The following is a 21,699-nucleotide window of genomic DNA, read 5'->3' as shown; positions in this document are numbered from 1 at the left end:
TACCCAGGGAAAAAAATCCACCTGTGATTTATTTGGGGTGTTGCTTCACTGTGTGTGAGTGGGGGATGGTTTCATAATTGGGTTGTAAGGGTTTATTTCATAAGGAATTATACCATATTATTTTTCTGCTGTCATTCAAAAATAAATTAAAAACACAGCTTTAATATTTGCTTAAGATTTCATATCTGTGCTTTTTAAATTTTTTTGTTTGTAATCCCACCTCCCCAAGGAAAAAGGCACAAAGTAAATATCTTCTTAGGTTGCTATTGCTTGAAAAATAAGACTAATGAGAAAAGATGGCTATGGTTATGATGTATATTCAATGTCATAATTGCTTACTTAACAAATTTGGAAAAAGTATATAGCTGTGACTTTGACTGTGGGGAGCAACTCAGACTAGACTAAGTTACTGGAATTAAGACTTATTCTATGCATCTGCTCTCCCACAATATGGTGCTGAAAGGGAGTAAACAACTTCTACACAGCTGCCTCTTGCCAGTTTGACTGATGAGCTGCAGGAGCTGATCCTGCTCCTGATTGGAGGAGAGCAGCGTGCTCAGCGTGTGGGCAGCAGAGTTGGGATTGGTGGAAGAGGACTATAAAGGAGGAGAGAGACAACATGCACCAGGAACATCTAAGGGGAACATCCGGATAACATCTGAGCAGCCCCCAAGAGAGCCGGCCGGCGGTGTGCCGCTCCCCCGCGGAAATGGGGAAAGTGGCAGGGGGAGCCGCCCTTCCACGGAGGTGGAAGGATCGGCAGCCAACCCAGGAAGAACCAGCAGCAAACCCTGGAAGGGCCGAGCATCAAAAGAACAGCGCAGGGTCCTGTGTCGTTCCTCCGCGAAGAGGGGGAGCGACATTTGACAACAGCAAAATTAATTAATTAGCTATCACTAAGTGACTCAGGAATGGTTAATAATGTGTACTAATATTCTGAAAATTGTATACCATGTTTTTCTATTTTGGGGAAGGCAACTGTATTCTATAAATATTTGGTGAGCCAATTGAGAAATTAAAAAGTATTTTGTATCTCTATATTTTTGTCAAGGTGATACAAAAAGATTTCAAGAAGGGAAACACTGGTTCCTAACCCTACACAAATACATACAATAGATGGATAGAGGTTATATAGTCATGGAGATAAGAAAACTTCAGATTATGACTCTAAGTCATAATTATTTTACTAGTCTATATTCCAGTTGCTCTATCAACTCTCATTTATAGCTATCATATGAATCCAAGCAATTTTTGTATTTTGGTGACCCTCAGTTTTCTAATCTGCAAAATGAAGGCATTTGAACTAGATAATTCTTAGATCCATGTCAGCTCTAAAATCCTGTATTTCTGTATTCTAAAAGGTTAATTAGGGGCCAGCACTGCGGCGCAGAGGGTTAAAGCTGCAGCTTGAAGCACCAGCATCCCATATGGGCACCGGTTCTTGTCCCAGCTATTCCTCTTCTGATCTAGCTCTCTGCTATGGCATGGGAAAGCAGTGGAAGATGGCCTAAGTCCTTGGGCTCCTGCATCCACATGGGAAAACCAGAGGAAGCTCCTGATTCCTGACTTCAGATCATCTCAGCTCCAGCTGTTGTGGTTATTTGGGGTGTGAACCAGTGGATGGAAGACCTTTCTCACTCTCTATCTCTACCTCTCTCTGTAATTCTGTCTTTCAAATAATAATAAATTTTTAACATAAAGGTTAATTAATGTGGTTTCTAAAATCAAAGCATGTTAAAATTCTTTTTTTTTTTTTTTTTTTTGACAGGCAGAGTGGACAGTGAGAGAGAGAGACAGAGAGAAAGGTCTTCCTTTGCCGTTGGTTCACCCTCCAATGGCCGCCGCGGTCGGCGTGCTGCGGCCGGCGCACCGCGCTGATCCGATGGCAGGAGCCAGGAGCCAGGTGCTTTTCCTGGTCTCCCATAGGGTGCAGGGCCCAAGCACCTGGGCCATCCTCCACTGCACTCCCTGGCCACAGCAGAGAGCTGGCCTGGAAGAGGGGCAACTGGGACAGAATCCGGCGCCCCAACCGGGACTAGAACCCAGTGTGCCGGCGCCGCTAGGCGGAGGATTAGCCTAGTGAGCCGCGGCGCCGGCCCAACATGTTAAAATTCTATCATGTGCCTTGTTTTTGAAAAGGAACATGCTTTATTATTTTTTCAGATATACTGCTATATGCCAATGATATCAAAACTTTAGAAATTAAAGAATTGCATAAATATCATAATTAACTAAAACCACTGATTACATAGTACATGTGTGGGTACAAAGCATGCATTTATTTTTTTTCATATTTTTTAACTTTTATTTAATAAATAAAAATTTCCAAAGTACAACTTTTGAATTATAGTGGCTTTTTCCCCCCATAACCTCTCTCCCACCCTCAACCATCCCATCTCCCACTCCCTCTCCCATCCCATTCTTCATCAAGATTCATTTTCAATTATCTTTATATACAGAAGATCTACTTAGTATTTACTAAGAAAGATTATAACAGTTTGCACCCACACAAACACACAAGTATAGAGTACTATTTGAGTACTAGTTTTACCGTTAATTCATATAGTACAACACATTAAGGACAAAGATCTTACATGGGAAGTAAGTTGATTTAACAATTGACACTCTTATTTATGATGTCAGTAATCACCTGAGGCTCTTGTCATGAGATGCCAAGGCTATGGATGCTTCTTGAGTTCACCAACTCCGATCTTATTTGGATAAGGCTGTTGTCAAAGTAGAAGTTCTCTCCTCCCTTCAGAGAAAGGTACCTCCTTCTTTGATGGCCTGTTCTTTCTGCTGGGATATCACTCACAGAGATCTTTCATTTAGGTCCTTTTTGTTTTTTGCCACAGTGTCTTGGCTTTCCATGCCTGAGAAACTCACATGGGCTTTTTAGCCAGATCCGAATGCTTAAGGGCTGATTCTGAGGCCAGAATGCAAAGCATGCATTTAAAAAATTCAGCTTAGTTGAGAAAAAAATGCATGTCATTAGAACAATTTTAGTTTTGGTAAGACAAATATTTTTGTAAGTCATAATAATCAGAAAATATTTCTTTATCTTATCAGATAGTGGATTACATAGGAAAGGCTACATTAGCCAGAATGCAAATACTTAAAAATATTTGAGGGGCTGGCATTGTGCATAGCAGGTTAAGCCATCATTTTCCACCATAGCACCAACATCCCATATGGGCCACAGTTTGAGTTCTGCTGTTCCACTTCCAATTCAGCTCTCTGGTAATGCAGCAGAAGATGGCTCGAGCACCTGGGCCCCTGCCACCCATGTGGGAGACCTAGAAGGTGTTCTGGGCTTCGGTTTGGCCCAGCCCAGCCTCAACTGCTGCAGCCATTTAAGGAGTAAACCAGCAGATAGAAGATCTCACTCGCTCCTTCTCACTTCTTCTCTCTCTCTCTCTCTCTCCCTATCTCTCTCTCTCTCCCTGTAACTCTGACTTTCAAATAAATAAATAAATCTAAAAAAATTTTTTTGAAAATATAGAAATGTCTTCAATGGGTCAATAAGGACATCCCATAAAAAGTTATTTTTGAGGTCTACTTGACAATGTTATCATGAAGGTAAGTTAGACTGTACATTTTTTTTTTTTGAGATTTATTTATTTGGGGTGCTGGTGCTGTGGCACAATGGGTTAAAGCCCTGGCCTGAAGCACCGGCATTCCATATGGGTGCCAGTTTGAATCCCAGCTGCTCCACTTCCATTCCAGCTCTCTGCTATGGCCTGGGAAAGCAGTAGAAGATGGCCCAAGTCCTTGGGCACCTGCACCCACATGGGAGACCCAGAAGAAGCTCCTGGCTCCTGGCTTCGGATTGGCACAGATCCAGCTGTTGCAGCCAACTGGGGAGTGAGCCAGTGGATGTAAGACCTCTCTGTCTCTACCTCTCTCTGTAATTCTGTCTTTAACAACAACGACAAAAAAAAAAAAGATTTATTTATTTGAAAGGCAGAATTACAGACAGAGGGAGAAACAAATACATAGAACGAGGGGTTATAGAGAGAGGCAGAGGCATAGAGAGAGAGAGAGAGAGAAAGAGAGAGATCTCCCACCCGCTGGTTAACTCCCCAGATGGTCAACAGCCAGCATTGGGCCAGCCCAAAGCCAGGAGCCGGGAGGCTCATCCAGGCCTTTCACATGGGTAACAGGGGCACAAACACATGGGCCATCTTCCACTGCTTTTCCCTGGCCACTAGTGGGGAGCTGGATTGGAAGTGGTACAGCCAGGACTCAATTGGCATCCATATGGGATGCCAGCCTTGCAGATGACAGCTTTACTTGCTCTGCCTCAACACTGGCTCATAATGTACATTCTTGCTAATACTCTTTGAATTCCTTTTGACTCTTGACTAAATCAGTGTTTGTATTCTTTAGTTCTATCTAAACTATGCCAATATATTTGGTCCAAATATAGGAGAAAGGTAGAGTGGGAATTCTATTGGAGAATTGGTGGCATACGGGAACCTTTGTCACATCTACCGAGCTGGGGACTGAGGTGTGGTCAGAGAGGACCAGAGGACCACTTCAAATGCATCTGTGACCTACACCTTCACTTTCTACATCTGTACCCTTATTTAAAAAAAAAAAAGTCTATTGGAATCTGTTTGAGGCCCAGCATACTGTTCTAATTTTGCAGATAGAATTTCTGGCACTAGTCAAATAGACTTCTTGGAACAGTAGCTGTTTCAATGGCAAGCAACCATGTCTCTTCACACTTTTTCTAAGTAGTTTGCTTATTTCCATGTTAGTGTCTACTTCTTTCTATGTAAGAACCTAAAATGACTTGCTTTTTGACAAAATTAATTTAATTTTTAGCTTCTAAATTATCTAAAGTAAGTCAAAAGTGTTGACTGCTTGAACTTTCATTTTCATGTCAATTGATAATTCTTGGTCTTCTTTCCATGGTAACTAACTTTTCTGAAGGTCACCTGATTTCACAAATAAAAATAAATTAGAAGGAAGCATGATCATTTACTATTGTCAACTAAATGTGTGGCAGAGGATCCAAATGTGCATATATCCAACCTGTAAAGTATCTGTGGTTAAAGTACAAACTGTTTAACATTAACTTTAATGTTAGCAACCTCACAAATGCCTTCTGTACAAGCCAGGGCCTTGCAGAGAGCCATAAAAGGGAAGGAATATAATTTTGTTTGCTGGCACTTACTGAAAAGCTAAAATAGAATAGTAACAGAAATCATATTTGCCAGCTCGAACTGAAAGAGTTGTGAAACATCATCTCAGAAGATTCTAAGTTATTATAAAAATGTTGTAGCTAACACACTGTTAACTGGGTTTTATAGGAGTTGAAATTTTTGTTTAATCAAAAACTATTTAGAGCAACAGACAGCAATTAAGCAGCTAATCACTTAGATCTAAAAATATTTTTACAAACTGTATTGCATACCGTGATATGGATCTTAGCTCTAAGTTGAAATATGACAGCCAACTTTTTACTCCCTGATGAGAATTACCATTTTTGCAATGCTGGTTCTCAAGGGCTATCTTAGAATTTTTGAAATAATTCATTTCTTTTTCCAACTGATGGATAGAAGGATAAGAAAACCATGTGTTATTCATATAATAAATTCTAAATTTTTTAAAGCAAATTTGGATGTGTGGAAGTTAACCTAAAGCATGCCTAAAATAAGAAATGTCTTGATCCTTACCATGAGTTAGTGCTCTTCTAAAAAGTGACACATTGGCTCTGGCTTTGAGTACCTTACCCTTTTGAAGTACATGTATGTATGTAAAAAGATGGCATAGGTTTTACAAAATTCATAAGTCTTTCATTCATATGTAGATAGGATTGTGAGACAAATAGGGAGAGTTTGGAGCCACTCTGTCAGAACTCCAAAAGTTAAGCCTAGCTATGGGATCTTTTTGCTGTGGATTTCAATTCATTTTAGGAAATGATTCCCTGTGCTTACTATTGCATTATATCATTACATATTTTGTGGGTTTGCAAGTATAAATGTGAAGGTTTTATGGAATTATTTTTCATTTCCTTTCTAAAAATAATTTTCAATCTATGACATATCCACAGGAACAAAAATCAATTTATTTCACGGTATATTTTTAATAAAAAGAGAACTATGCTTTTCTGACATTTTTTTCTGATATTGCTTTCTTATACTGTCTGAAAAACGAATTTATCTTAAAATTTAAATCCAAATATGAAACCCTTGCCAACATATTCAGTTAGTATTTTTGTTTTCTTTCAGCGAATTTTGTGCCCACTAAAAACAATATATGGTTGAAGCAGTAGTCCCAAAATAGTCTTAACGTTTAAAAAGTGGCTTTTAAGAATCCCAAATACTCATTTTCTGTCTTAACTGGATTTACCAATGCTTCTCTCCTCGGCTACCCTCACTGACACACACTTCAACAAGTCTACCAGCCATGCAACCCACTCTAGACTTCTTCCCCGGATCCACGTTCTCAGCTGCCTTATGAGTTATGCCTGGCCAGGATAATGCACCTGTCCTGCAAATGAGTATCTGAGACAGTAAATAATAAAACAGATACAATATAATGCCTGGCTTGCCTGTCTCCAAATACTGAGCCACTACCTGCTTGCCCAGTGGGTGAACTTACATATAGGTCTGGGCTCTGCAGTTGCTTTAGAATCGAAACAGCAGACTATGATTCTTCTGAACCTGGGAGAGAAAATCCTGATCCTGCCTCCTCCTGCATTTTAACGGTTTGGCTAACCAAAGGCAAACACCCTTAAACTGTTTGGGTAAGTAGGTTGTTATTTTATTGGTTTGGAAACTTCTTTAGACTTCTGTTTTATGTGCTCTTCAGCTTTAAGCCATGAAGTTTCCTGATGTCTTCAAGAAGGAAAAAGCTCTCAGTTCTATACTAATTTCTTGTCACACAAAGAATTCTCTCTCAATTTCAGTTCCCCATAAATTTATTTTTTTTCTTCCCTTGGCTTTCTACCCATAATATTTCCAAACCAATTTGTTTGCATTTCCACATCAGAGACCATCCATTTCCTATCTATTCCTTCCTCAATTTTACAATGTAATGTACACTATTTTTGAAAGGAAGAGGAAATAAGATACAGGAAGAAACTTAGGGAGGAAATGATGTTTTTTAAATTTCAGCCAGGAAAATTATTGAAATTACACCTTGCTGGTATGCATCTGTATATTCAAGTATTCAATAAATTACACACTCTTTTACTATCAGAATTTCAAAAACGTAGTTCTGATTTAAGACTCCTTTCCATTGGGGTGACAGGAAATTCCACCTTCACATACTCAGAATTCCAAATCTTTCCTCTTTTCCTCCATCCCCTATCCACCAGCCAAGTGTTAAAGTAATGGACAGAAGTCAAATGTGAGGCAGTAAAAGTTGATGCTTCTTTATAAATTTGCCCCTCCCCTACATGGGATCATCTGATTGTTGATCTTGTTTGTACAGATTTTCTGTATTTTCAAGAGAATCTGTAAGTCTTGATCTTTATGTGAATTCTTGCAAATTGTAAATGTTAATTTATGATACAGTTTAAGTAAAATTTACTTTTGAGCCAATTCATCCCAAAGGCCACCATTTTACAACCTTTGTCTTGGATTTCCTAAATGCCACAGAGATACATGTTGTCAGGCTGCTCCTACATAAAGACTAGGCACTAACCTGGTATGCATTTGTTAACTTGTGTCAAGGGGCCCGGTGGCGATACTCATTTAGATAGACTCCACTCAAGTATTTGGTGATTATCAGTTACTTTGGGATCATTTTGTGCTTCAAGAATACTGTAGTCACAAAGGTTGTGCACATAGCACAGTCATAAATCAACTATAACAAACAATAGACATCACTTGGGTTCTAATCAGGTAGAATGGGAGAAAGTGCTTAGCATACTGATTTATTCTCTGTAGAGTTTCCATAACCCCAGTACTATGGGGTCTATATTGGTAAAAGGAGAGATATATTTCAAAAATAGAGACAAGGACTAATAAGTGAGCTTAGGGTCTGAACATGGAAGATCAGAGGAAAAGAACACAAAATTGCAGGAGACGATGTGAAGTAAAATGGATAGGATTTGGTACCAAAAATATACAGAGTGGTTGCAAGGAGAGTAGATAGACACAGACATCTAAGTTTTAAAGACAATATGAGGCCGGCGCCGCGGCTCACTAGGCTAATCCTCCGCCTAGCGGCGCCGGCACACCGGGTTCTAGTCCCGGTCGGGGCGCCGGATTCTGTCCCGGTTGTCCCTCTTCCAAGCCAGCCCTCTGCTGTGGCCAGGGAGTGCAGTGGAGGATGGCCCAGGTGCTTGGGCCCTGCACCCCATGGGAGACCAGGAAAAAGCACCTGGCTCCTGGCTCCTGCCATCGGATCAGCGCGGTGCGCCGGCCGCAGCGCGCCGGCCGCGGCGGCCATTGGAGGGTGAACCAACGGCAAAGGAAGACCTTTCTCTCTGTCTCTCTCTCTCACTGTCCACTCTGCCTGTCAAAAAAAAAGAAAAAAAAAAAAAAAGACAATATGGTTATGAGGACAAATTGCCCCTTAATCAAATGTTGATTAATGAAAAAATTATTAGCTTCAGAGTATCAACAATCTGCATTAGGTCTTGGTGTCTAGTCTAGCAGTTAACACATCAGTTAGGGCACTCATGTCTCATATCAGAGTGCCTGTGCTTAATTCTCTCAGCTTCCAGCTAATGGAGCCTCTGGGAGGCAGGGGTGATGGCTCAAGTGATTAAGTCACTGCCATTCACAATGGAAACCTAGATTGAGTTTCTGGCTCCTGACTTCAGTCAGGCCCAGCCCTGGGCATCATGGTCATTTAGGGAACGAACCAGCAAATGGGAGCTCTCCCTCTCTCTATCTTTCTGCCTCTCAAATATATAGTTTAAATTTAAAAAATAATGTATTCTATTTCGGACAAAGCTGCATCTAGAAACTGTCCATGTTCTGTCCAGTACTGTCACTGATAGCAGCCGGATTGCCTCAGTTTCTTTTCACCATCAGAGAAGTAAGGAATTACAGTTCAGAAAGACAGAAGTAAGGTGAGTAAAGCAAAGGTTTATTGAAATATGTGCTAAAGGAAGGACAGACCAGTGGAAAGCGTGAAGGGCCCCCAGTATGGATAGCAAAGTGAAGTATGCTCAACTGGGAGAATAGGTCTGTTGAGAGAAAATGTGTCCCCCACTTCTTTTGGGACTTTTATTCCTAAGGTATGAGGGACAAGGGACACCGACTAGTAATGTGGCTGTGATACTTTTGTGACTGACATCGGCGAGTGGCATTAACTGTCGCTCCCCATCTTCGTGGAGGAACGACACAGGACCCTGCGCTGTTCTTCTGTCTGCTCGGCCCTCCCCGGGTTTGCTGCTGGTTCTTCCCGGGTTGGCTACCAACCCTTCCACCTCCGTGGAAGGGCGGTTCCCCCTGGCCACTTTCCCCACTTCCGCGGGGGAGCGGCACACCCCCGGCCGGCTCTCTCAGGGGCTGCACAGGTGTTCCTTCAGATAGATGTTCCCCTTAGATGTTCCTGGTGCATGCCGTCTCTCTTCTCCTTTATAGTCCTCCTCCGCCAATCCTAACTCGGCTGCCCACATGCCGAGTACGCTGCTCTCCTCCAATCAGGAGCAGGATCAGCTCCTGGAGGTCATCACTCAAGTTGGCAAGAGGCAGCTGCGTAGAAGCTGTTTTCTCCTCTCCCAGCGCCATATTGTGGGAGAGCAGATGCATAGAATAAGTCTTAATTCCAGTAACTCAGCCCAGTCCGGGTTGCTCCCCACAATTAACCACAGGTTAATCTGCAATATGGGCACTCTGAGTGGTTCCCAGCAGAGGGCAGGGTTTCTGATCCCACCCCGGGATGTTCTGTGGCTCCTCCCCAGTGACTTATGCCTACTTATCTGGCTGACAGTACCACTGGGACAGATTTTAACTTCTTTTACTTGGTCTAAAAAGTCTTGGAACACATGACCTCAAACTGCCTGACTAGACTTGCACAACACCCTGAATGTTCAACGTTCTACATCTCCTTGAAAACACTAAATGTGTGACTGTTTCTAACACATGCCAGGAAAATGCCACCAGCATGTTGTTCTGTCTGTGGTACCTGCCTTCCTCTTCACCCAGCAAACATGTCCTGGCCCCACTGCTCCCATCTCCCTGCCAGAGCTGCACTCTTTCCCCTTTACTACTATAGCTTATGCTTCAGTTTAGATAAGAATTATGCATGCTTAAAATTTTCTAGATTTCCTCCAATATACAACATGAAATCTAAACTGATAATAAAATAATTCATAGTGTGCACTAAATTCTGTAGTTTATGCATTTTTGCTGAATGTATAATATATACCAAGTCCTGTGCCATGGTGCTGAGATAGGACATCAGAGATTAAGAATGTAGTGTACACGTGCAAATAATATTTGAATATAATCAGACGATTTGATGGCATTTAAAAAAACAGGTTGGAGGCAGGTATTTGTTCAAACAGTTAAATTGCTGATTAAGACTGCCATGTTCCACATCAGGCTGTGTTTGTTCAATGCACAGCTCTGGCTACCAGCTCCAACTTCCTGCTAACACAGCTCCTGAAAGGCAGCAGTGATGGCTCAAGTTATTAGGTTCTTTTCACCTACAAGGGAGGTGTAGATTAAGTTCCTGACTCCCTACTTCAGCCTGATCCAGTCCTGGACACTGCCAGCATTAGGGATGAACCAGCAGATGGGAGCATTCTCTCCCTCTCTCTCTTTCTATATATAGAGAGATATATAGAGAGAGATACTTGCCTGCGGTGGCCATTGGAGGGTGAACCAACGGCAAAAGGAAGACCTTTCTCTCTGTCTCTCTCTCTCACTGTCCACTCTGTCAAAAAAAAGAGAGAGAGATACTATATGTATTAGATATACTATATAATATGTATTATATAGTATATAAAGTATATATTAGATATACTGTATATTAGATATATCTATATATAGGTTATATGTAGATAATATATAGAGAGAGGTAATATATAGATACATATTATAGATAATATAGATAGATAATATATTATATTATATAGAGATACAATATATATTAATATATAATATATATTATTTATATATAGATAATATAAATAGAGAGATAAATTGTGTATTTGTCAAATAGATAAGTAAAAATTATAAAAACAAAAAACTTTAACAGAAAATATATTTAAATACTTGAAACACAAAAACAGTATCAAAAGTTTATAGTGTTATTTTAGAACATTGAAATGTAATGAAACTAGGACATTTATTAAGTCTTACATGTGAAAGACTTGAATCTAATGCACTTTATTTTAAATATAAATATTTATGCTCTGAGAAGATTTGGAAAACATAGGTTTTCCTATGATCTTTATAATTATTGCTATTTTGAAACTAAATGAATATTCAGAAATTACTTTCTTTGGGTAGAAAGTAGAGCATACCTCTGTCTTGTAGGAAACTTTTAAAACTTTTCGGATTTCTCCTATTTCTTGCAGACTTGGTATATCTTCAGTGTCTAGGATACTGTAAGTTAGAAACTAAAGTTATTGAACCATCAAACAAAAAATGTTTTGAAATATAGCCCTTAATTGTGGTGAATATGGAAAGCAAACATTGGTTTATCATATAATTTTCCTATTATGCAAACAAGGGAAAACTGTTTCATATTAAATAGTGACCAAACACCTCAACTGCCCTTTTTTACCTTTTTGGAAACACATCGGTATATGGCTGCCAAATCACAAATAACCACAAAAAGGTGTAGTTCAAGAGCAATGGCAAAAGACAGTGAAGACTTTTAAGGAAGCTGTTTTCATTATTATGCTGGTCACTGGCGCTGTTAACTGGGTCACTGTAAATTAAATCCACCACGTTTACAAATTCTGTTGCATAAAAATACTTTCCCCCACATATTAAAAAAATTGCCAAACTAAAAATGCTTTTTCACTTTCCATGATTATTTTACCACCAAAGCTCCTCTAATTCCAGGTATTCACTATTAAATTGGCATAAGGAGCCTATTCAAGCCTATTTGTATGTGCTAAAAACAGCTCTCATTTTTAACTCTTGCCTATACTTCCTCTACCCAGAGTCTTTGAATACAACTTAAGGTAGTGTACAGAATTATAGTCATTCAGTAGGTTTTAACATTTTTAAGCTGATAATTTAGGTCAAGAAAAATGAAAAGGACTACCAGTTCTACTATTTGTGATGCTCTGAACAAGTGGCTACACTTCCTTAGTCTTGTTTTGATTTTTTTGTCATTGTTGTTGTTTTGAGATTAAGATACTTATTGTGAATATGAAGTGAAAAGTGGTTGTAGATACTTAAAAATGGTAGACAAAAATTAATTGACTGATGATTTGGCTAATTGTACTCGGGCCACAAAAGTACATAGAATAGGAAAGAGAATAAAGGAAGAGAAGAGAGAAAGTATAGATAGTTGTATCCAGACACCAAAGTCCCTTTAGATGTCATTTACTTACAGAGTTAAATTGGCTCTTCTAGAATATTTAAGGTATGTACTTGTGAGTTTATGAAGTGCTAAAAGTATATATTTACTTTATTAAATACTACTTTAATGAAAGAATGTGGATAGCCTTTGAGTACATTATAAAATTTGATTCTCAGTATCTATTGTGTTGCAAATCTTCAAGCATCTTTCCTCGTTAAAACCACATCTATTGCCATACTTTTGCATAAAGCATCTCATTCCTGACAACTAATGAAAGACGATACATACGCTTGAGGAAATGCCTTGTATGCTTCCCAAAAGAATTCTCAGAGGTGAATGAGAAATGAGAAATATTTTCCACAGCTGTGAGTTGGGTTTTGCGAGAACCAGAGAGAGCAAGCTTGGCTGGGAAAATGAGCCTGTTAACTTCTAATGTCCTTGGTTGTTGAGAGCTGCCATCGGGTGCGAGATTTCAGGCAGGACTTGCTGGTGCATGTCTGCTGAAGGAGAACAAGAGAGGGGGAAGGGAAGGAAAGGGAGAGTGAGGGGAAGAAGAGGAGAAGCATATGGGGAGAGGAGGAGGGAGGGAAGGAAGACAGGGAAGCAGGAAGAAGTAAAGAGGGAGAACAGGAGGGGAAGGAGAAAAGAGCGGATGAGAGAGAAGGAGGGAGCTAAGCTGTTTCTCCCTTTGTCACGGTTTTCAGCCACAATTCCAGCTTTGCACCTGCTAACTATCCATTTCTAACACTCAGGTTCAACTCTCAAGACCTGATTGCTCCACACTAGATGCATCTCAACTCTCACCTCACTGACTTTGAGCTTATCTAAAATCTGCTCTACCCTATTCTCTTTTCACCAGAGTTAATATGCACTCACTTCCAGCAAATGATTCAAGGTCATCCTTCACCTTTTCAAGCTTCCCTACCTCAACTCTGACAGGAGAATCAGACTCACACATCCTAGCCCTTATACCTTTTCCACTACTGAGCAGCCTCTCTTCTGATCTGTAATCAAGGCTACTCATAAGAAGAATGTCCTTAGAAAAGGTTGTCCTGTTGCCTATGGAAAGCTCAGAGATGTCTCTCTTTCAAAGCATGAGTTAATTTAAGCCATCCCAAAGTAATTTGGTATGTTTTTTTCTCTCTCCTTCTGTCTCTTCCCAACCCATTATTAGAAAATAATGCCTAAATTTATTTGTGACTTAGTTCTTGTGACAAGGCAGGCTATTTGTAGTCACAAGTTAGGTGCCTTGATCAGTTCAGTTGTGCAAAATCTTGGGATGAGGATGTGCTCATACTGACAAACCAGTCAAGATAGAGTTCTTCAGAGGCTCTGTCAGGAGGAGGCATACACAGTGAAAATTGCTAATGAGGGCAGCTGATTTGTTCCTGCTCTTCTCCTGTCCTTTTGCTTCTTAGAAAGGGTCAGCTTTCACGATCATTTATTTCAGTCTCGTAACCTTGTGGTTAGGAAATTCAGTTCTTTAAAATGTCCATCTCTTTGCCTTCTACAGCCATTTGTGTCTATTTACATTTTCGTTGGATTCGTGGCTGCTGTTAAGTCTTGCATTTTCCCTGTCTAATACTTTCTGTTAGCATTCCAAGTGCTAATTGTCTCAAGCTCACATCAGCTTGTTCCTTCTAACTTATTGCCTTAGCTATTGTCTCAAAATTTCCATAATTGTTTGGTTTTAAAGGTCTTCATTGTGGTTATCTGTCTCCTTGTCTCTATCAATTAGGATTACTTTGCATATATTAACACAGGTGTAGATAAAGGAAAAAATCTAATGTAATGAGAAATCTAAGAATAACAGCTGGTGCTTGGACTCCTGCCACCCACTTAGGAGACCTGGAAGAGACTCCTGGCTCCCGGCTCCTGGCTTCCTGGCTGTTGCAACCATTTTGGGAGTGAATCAGCAGATGGAAGACCCTATGTCTCTCCCCCTCTCTCTAGCAGTCTTTCAGATAAAATTTTTTAAATTGGATTAACATTTTAATCAGTAGACATTGAATGAGCTAGATCATCCTCCATAATGTGGGTGGGCCTCATCCAATCAGTAGAAGACCATAAGAAACAGAAGACAAGGTCGTTAAGGAAGAGAGAATTCTGCTACCAGTCTTCCAACTCAATCAGTTGAAGACCATAAGAAACAAAAAACAAGGTCGTTAAGGAAGAGAGAATTCTGCTACCAGACAGTCTTTCAACTCAAGCTGCAATAAGTCTTCCTTGGGTCTTCAGCACACTGGCCAGCCATGTGTATTTCAGACTTGCCAGCTCCAGCATCAATTCCTTAAAATAAATCTCTCTTTATCTCTTTCTGAGTATATACATAACTGTGTATATGGACACATCTATATGCATATGTAGGTGTGTACATACACTCACACAAACTTACATTTATTGGTTCTTTTTCTCTGGATAATTCTAATATAATGAGTTTGGATTGTAAGCCCCAGACTTCCTAGATGGGTAACTTTGGACAAGGTATCTAGGACTCAGGATTAGTTGGATTAAACCAGGAAAGACTGTCTTCTGAAACCTTCAATAGCTTTGTGCATGTTAGATGAAAGAGTTATGGGTTGTGGGGAAGAATCTTGTATCTTCTCTTTCTCTACTCTTGTTTCAACTGTACCTTCATGTATACTCAGCTGATTTTTTTAATTGATATACCCAATTAAATTCTATTTGAAAAATTCAAGCACACTAAAATAACACACCAACTAATCTTTAAGTTTAGTTCTAGCTCTGAAAAAATGTAGTGTAGCTTAACAGATTCAGCTCAAGACAGGCTGGGATCTCTATCGGGTGGGGTCCTTGGGACTTTGGATTATCTACAGCAGGTGCACTCCCCTGAAGGTCTCAAACATGCCAAATGTCAGTGTCCTAAGAGAATGGTCTCTTAGTGTAAATATATAGGAGACTCAGTTTGGTGTAAAGGGAAGAACAGTAGGAGTTTCCAGACAGTAATGATAATTGAGGTCAGGTGGGTTGTGGTGTTATCAAACAAAGCTATTAATGGTTTAGTCTGAGGCTGCACAGGTAATTCTCTGGCCCTCTGCCTTAGGTGGAGAAGATGCTCCTGATATGCTCACTCTTGACCAGATTGCCTCAGGAGCACCCAAGTCTGGATCATCATGAGCCTGGCTAGGGCAAGAAGATCTGACACTAAGACTCCATGAGTTTTTATTGCCTAAGACTCTCTACCCACAATAGACACTCTAAAAACACATTAAATGAATAAATCTACTGTAATGATACCACTAAAATATAGGGTCCGGGAGAGGACCTTTGACCTAGAAATTGAGTCACTGGCTGGGATACCTATTTCTCATATTGTGTTCAAGTTCCAACTCCAGCTCCCAATCCCAGTTTCTTGCAAATGCAGACTCTAAGAGCAATGATGATGGTTTGAGTACATGGATTCCTGCCACTTACCTACAACACCTGGATTGAGTTCCTGGTTACCACCTTCAGCCTTGGTCCAAATCCAGCTGTTTTAAGCATTTGGGGAGCAAACCAATGGAAGGAGCATTGTCTCTCTCTCTCTCCCTCTTTCTCTTTCTCTCTCTTTCCATCTGTCTCTTTCTTTAAAAAAAATATATTTATTTATTTATTTATTTGAAAGTCAGTTACACAGAGAGAGGAGAGGCAGAGAGAGAGAGAGAGAGAGAGAGGTCTTCCATCCAATGGTTCACTCCCCAATTGTCTGCAACGGCCAGAGCTGCTCCAATCCAAAGCCAGGAGCCAGGAGCTTCCTCCAGGTCTCCCACATGGGTGCAGGGGCCCAAGGGCTTAGGCCATCTTCCACTGATTTCCCAGGCCACAGCAGAGAGCTGGATCAGAAGAGGAGCAGCTGGGACTAGAACTGGTGTCCATATGGGATGCCGGTGCTTCAGGCCAAGGCCTTAACCTGCTATTCCATAACGCCTGCCCCTCCATCTGTCTCTTTCTATCTCTGTGTCTTTCAAATAATACAAAAATTAGTCCAAAGTCACCAAAGTATTGAGTGTAAAAATATCATATGCATGTCCTTAAGGAGACATTTTCATTAGATATAGTTTCATCAAAGCTTAGATTATTTTCCCTCAGAAGCAAATTCTTGTTTTTACAGCTGTAGGAACAGTTTTGAAGGAAGACATTACATTAACAAGAGAATTAGTGCACAGTATTTTAGACCATCTTACCATATAATTTTCTCTTTTATTGGGTTACAGGAAAATATCCCTACAAGGAGGGGGAAATGGCAGTTTTTATCATCATTTGGTGAAATACTATGCAAATGGATTTTATTATTGGAACTGACTATATTATTGACTCAAATTAATTTTCTGTGAAATTTAACCAGTCTATTTTTTGTGTATCATTCAGTTTATTTTGTAATATCTTTAGAAGATCTGATTTTAACCAACATAGACCTTAAAATTCATAAAGTCTATAGCATCACGTGTGACTTAGAGATCTGTTTTTTTAACTTATTTATTATTTCAGTTAGTAAGATCTAGTTTCAAGTCCTGATTTTGAATATTTACTAGTTGTGTGACCTTCGAGAAGTTGTTTTTATCTATAAATCTTAAGTCTTCTCTCGCCTGTTTAAATAAGGATAGTAATTAATAATACCATTTCCCTAATAAGTACTGATTCTGTATATTATAAGCAAAAGTACATGAAAACTTTTTGGCCAAGTGCCTGACACATAATGAGAATTTCAAAGTTCAATAACTATTAATTATAATTTTTACATTTTAAAAACAAAGTGATGTTAGGTTTTAATAGATATAAATTGCTTTTCATTTTTAAATCTAAGTAAAATGTTATAAGTGGGTAATGATTATAATAATCTATGTGCAGAATTTTTTGTCTTTGAAAAATATTATCCTGCTAATACTGGAATGTAAAAGGGCTCTTCTCACTCTTTCTTAGGGGAAATGTTCTACCGAAATGAAAAAATCGAACTCCAGATCAACAGTGTAGGATCAAAAGAGGCAATGAGGTCAAGAAAATCAGTATGAAGAATGAAGAGTAGGCATGGAGGGGGAAGCATCAACTGCTGTTGGGCTTTGTAAACACTGTAGGACAGCTGGCTTCTGAGTCATTGCAAGTAAACAGCACTGGGGCTGATGAGCAATTACATAGCGACCCCCCTTCTCCAGAGACCGCCCCACTGGGCATTGCTGTTACTCACATTCTTTTCTTCAGAGTAGTGATCTCAAGGTTGTGTCAAGGTGATAGCCACATGAGATAGTTTCTAAGTACCTAGTGGCTAATAAGTTGTAACTACTGTTATTTTACTACTTATAATTTAGGAATTTGAATTCTACAGGATTACAATTAAGACAGAAATGGGGGTCATGAAAGTTATTAAAGACACTAAACTTAGGAATTACCAGAGTGAAAATTTAGCTCCATGGCTGAATTGGTAAATACCGTAGGATGATGTTAATCAGAGTCGAACAGCTGAAAAGCTGGAACTAAAAGCAGGGAGACTGCCAACCACGGGGAGAAGGTAACAACAGGACAGGCTTGTCAAACCTGGGATAGCCAGTGGTGCCAGTGGAAAGGCAGTGGGCCTCACAAGGAGACCGGCACCGTGGGCACGATTCCAGTTGAGAAGCAAGCCTGGGCACGAGCTGGGAGTCTCAAAAGCTCATGTACTTAAAGAGCATTTTGATCAATACCTCTCATCCAGTCTGTTGTGGTAGGAAGTCTGTCTCTACCTGTATACTTATGTAATTACAATTAGCAATATCAGAATCGTATTCAAATTTGTATTTATCTAATAGTCACTGCATTTTTCCTCTTCTTTCTTCTACTACAGTCATATATTACTATCAGGAGCAGTGCAAGTTTTAGGTTCACGTCTATAAACAAAGATATAACAGTTCTACTACTCATATTTTCCCCTTATGTTGTCTTTTGTTCTGGTAGAAACTGTTCATCTCAGCCAGGAAGAGTGGAACAGTCAGCAACTAAGGAAGACAACTTTCATTCCAAGTGGGTGTTTTATCTTGAGAAAGCCCCAAGCAAGAATTTTGAAACAGATGTGAAAAACATTCAAACTGTATTCAATAATGACCTTGAAACCACCTTGCATGAAGAATTTATATATATATATATATATATATATATATATATATATATATGCTATTGTTCCTTTCCTTTTTTCCATCCTGAGTGACAGTTGTAATGAACTGGAAAGAACATCAACTCTTGGGACACAAAGACCTGTGCTTTAATCCTTCTCTCCCACTTTTATTCTTGTGGTAACCTTTGAGTTCTTAGAGTATCAATTTTCTCTTCTTTGAAAGTGAAAGACTGCCCATTTTGGAGAACTATTTGAATGCAGTAGGAAAATATAGAGAGAGATCTGGCACTTAATAAATTATTTCTATTATCTTTGTTATTATTAATCACATTTGCCCATATTATCTAAAAACCCTAAAATATTGATGATATGAAGTGAGCTTGTGGGTCAGCAGATGAGACATGGCTTAGGACACCCAAATCCCATATCAGAGTACCTGGGATAGGGTCCCAGCTCTGCTTCCCATTCCTGCTTCCTACTGTTGCACACTGGAAGGCAACAGATGATGGCCCCAATAGTTGGGTCCTACATATGTTACCATATGGAAGATCCAGATTAAGTTCTAGACTCTTTAGTTTGGTCTGATCCAGCCCTGGCTATTGTGGGCTTTTGGGGAGATAACCATCAGAGGCAAGATTTCTCTTTTTCAAATAATATGAAAATAAATAAATAAAAATTAAAATATTGATTTTTACATGTTATATGAAACTATCATATTTAAAATACTTTACTAATTACAGAATATCTGTTATTGAATAAGGCTTTTGAAAAGATCTTAAACAGCTCTTCAAGTACAGAATTTACATGATACTGGTGGTATCTATTTTTCACACTCATAAATCTTGGTGCTCAATTTCTCTCTATAAAATTTTGGTAAGTAAGCTAAGAGCCAAGTAAGACACAGTTCTTTCACATAATGCAGAAGGATCTTTATGGAATATGGAGAAAACAGAGTAGGAAAATGCAATAGGTGCTGTAAATATGATACAAAATTAGGAGAAATTTACATAGGGGCATCAGCAAAAGCTTTGATGTCCTTAGAAAAACTTAACGTGGCAACTTAACAGGATGAGGAGAAGGGGATTGGAACAGAAAAACCAGCAAGACAGCAGATATAGAAAATTATGGGGGCCTGCGCTGTGGCGCAGCCGGTTAAAGCCATGACCTGCAGCCACTTGCATTCCAGTGCTGATTTGAGTCCCAGCTGCTCCACTTCCCTATCCAGCTTCCTGCTAATGTACCTGGGAGCACAGCAGAGGATGGCCCAAGTCTTCGGAACCCTCTAACCATGTGAGAGACCAGATAAAGCTCCTGCCTCTTGGCTTCAGCATGGCCCAGCCCAGGCTGTTGCAGCCACCTGGGGAGTAAACCAGCAGATAGACGATCTCTCTGTCTCTCTCTCTCTGTAACTCTGACTTTCAAATAAATAAATAATCTTTTAAAAAAAAATTATGGCCTTTGGGAAATAAAACTGTAGGTACATTGTGAATTGACTTTTTCAAACTCATATATGAGATCAACCTTCTTTCAAAATAAAATGTTATACAGGCTATAATGTAAAATATTGCAAAGTAATAACTGCTTAAAACAAAGTTGCTTTGTAATTCAAATTTAGCACAATCACTCCTATAATTTTCTGGTCTAATGACATCTTGACACTTGAACCCCAGTGAAACAGATGATATTTGTAGTCTTTTTTTTTTTTTAAATATTCATTTAGTTCTTTGAAAGGCAGAGTTACAGAGAGGGAAAGACAGAGACAGAGATCTCCCAACTGCTGGTTCGCTCCCTAAGAGGTCTAAACATCGAGGGTTGGGCCAGGCTGAAGCCAGGAGCCAGTAGCTTCATTTGAGTCTCCCACATATAAGCAGGGGCCCAAGGAGTTGGGCCTTCCTCTCCTGCTTTCCCACGTGCATTAGCAGGGAACTGGATCAGAAGTGGAGCAGCTGGGACTGGAACTGGCACCCACATGGGATGCTGACTTCTCAGGCAGCAGCTTCACCCACTATGCCACAATATAGATATTTGTAGTCTTAATATTCATTACACTTGAGTCAAAATCTCAAAGAATTCTCAACGCATTTTGAATCATTAGGATTCCAGCAAATTCATTTGAAACCCACTAGGGCAGGTTGATCTGAAATACAGCTTGACAGATTTGCCTTTAACCAGGGGCTAGCACTGTGGCACGATGGGTTCAGTTGCCTTCTGCAGTGCCATCATTCCATATGCACACCAGTTTGAGTCCCAGCTGCTGAACTTCTGATCCAGCTGCATGCTAATGGCCTAAGAAAGCAGCAGAGGATGGGCCAAGTCCTGGGGCTCTTGCACCCATGTGGAAAACCCAGATGGAGTTCCTGGTTTCAACATGGTTTATCCTCAGATGCCGAGGCCATCTGGAGAGTGAATCAGTGGATGAAAGATCTCTCTCTCTATCTGCCTTTTAAATAAATTAACATTTGAAAAATATGAGAGCCTTTGAATGACATACTATGGCATTGCTACAGAAATATTAATCTTATAAAATGAACAGAATGAATTGGAAGAAAAAGTTCAGACACAGGAGATATCATTATTAGCAGTATTCATTATTGAAGTAAAGCAAAAAGAGCTGACCCAGGGCTCAAATTTAAGGTGGAGTAAGACTAAGGTATTCATTAACATTCTAGTTTAAATTGGAGTTTTATTTTCTAAGAGAGTGCTATTTTAATTTTGCAGTCATAAGGTACTGTAGCTATTATTATCTCTTTATTTAACACACTCATTTTTCAAATTTAAGTTCTCAAAATTAATTAGTGCATCAAACAGGGAACTTTTTGTAATTATTCTGAAAGGTTGACATTTAGAATTATGTTCAGTTGAAAATTCTCATCTGTTTTCCTTTTTTTTCCTTAAGGTTTTAGATTCTACCTCTTGTTCCATAGTCTTAGGTCACTCTTTCCAGCATGACACAGATTAGATATAAATCACATGTCTCTCTTTAAATATACAAAAATGTTAAGAACTTCTATTCAATGAGTCCAGACTCCTAGATTCATATTTCTCTTTTTTTCTACATGAACCTAATGTAGAACAGGATTGTATTTTTCCTTAAATGTTTTCTTAAAGAGCAGACTTTTCATCAGGCACTGGAGCCAGAGTTCAGAGAGAAAAGTTTATAA

At 39.5% G+C, this 21,699-nt stretch overlaps 1 long non-coding RNA gene across 17 annotated transcripts in view; it reads right to left on the bottom strand.

Annotated features, from left to right (window-relative positions):
• The window catches only part of LOC103350420 (uncharacterized), a 220,619-nt gene that overhangs the window by 145,263 nt on the left and 53,657 nt on the right, over nt 1–21,699 (bottom strand). For 8 of the 17 annotated variants that reach the window (XR_016232675.1, XR_016232661.1, XR_016232663.1 and 5 more), the window contains 2 exons: nt 11,444–11,525; nt 10,776–10,851 (listed from right to left, as the gene is read on the bottom strand). This is a non-coding gene — a long non-coding RNA (uncharacterized LOC103350420). Of the gene's footprint in view, nt 1–10,771; nt 10,852–11,443; nt 11,526–12,744; nt 12,957–21,699 lie in introns of those variants that run through there. The other 9 variants (XR_016232642.1, XR_016232644.1, XR_016232645.1 and 6 more) reach the window with 4 other exon arrangements.

The sequence above is a fragment of the Oryctolagus cuniculus genome, chromosome 4 (assembly GCF_051225735.1).
Source record: "Oryctolagus cuniculus isolate XC-2025 breed Fujian yellow rabbit chromosome 4, ASM5122573v1, whole genome shotgun sequence".
Lineage (NCBI taxonomy): Eukaryota > Metazoa > Chordata > Mammalia > Lagomorpha > Leporidae > Oryctolagus > Oryctolagus cuniculus.
The sequence above is the reverse complement of the archived record's forward strand: the minus strand, read 5'-3'. Positions and strand labels throughout refer to the sequence as shown.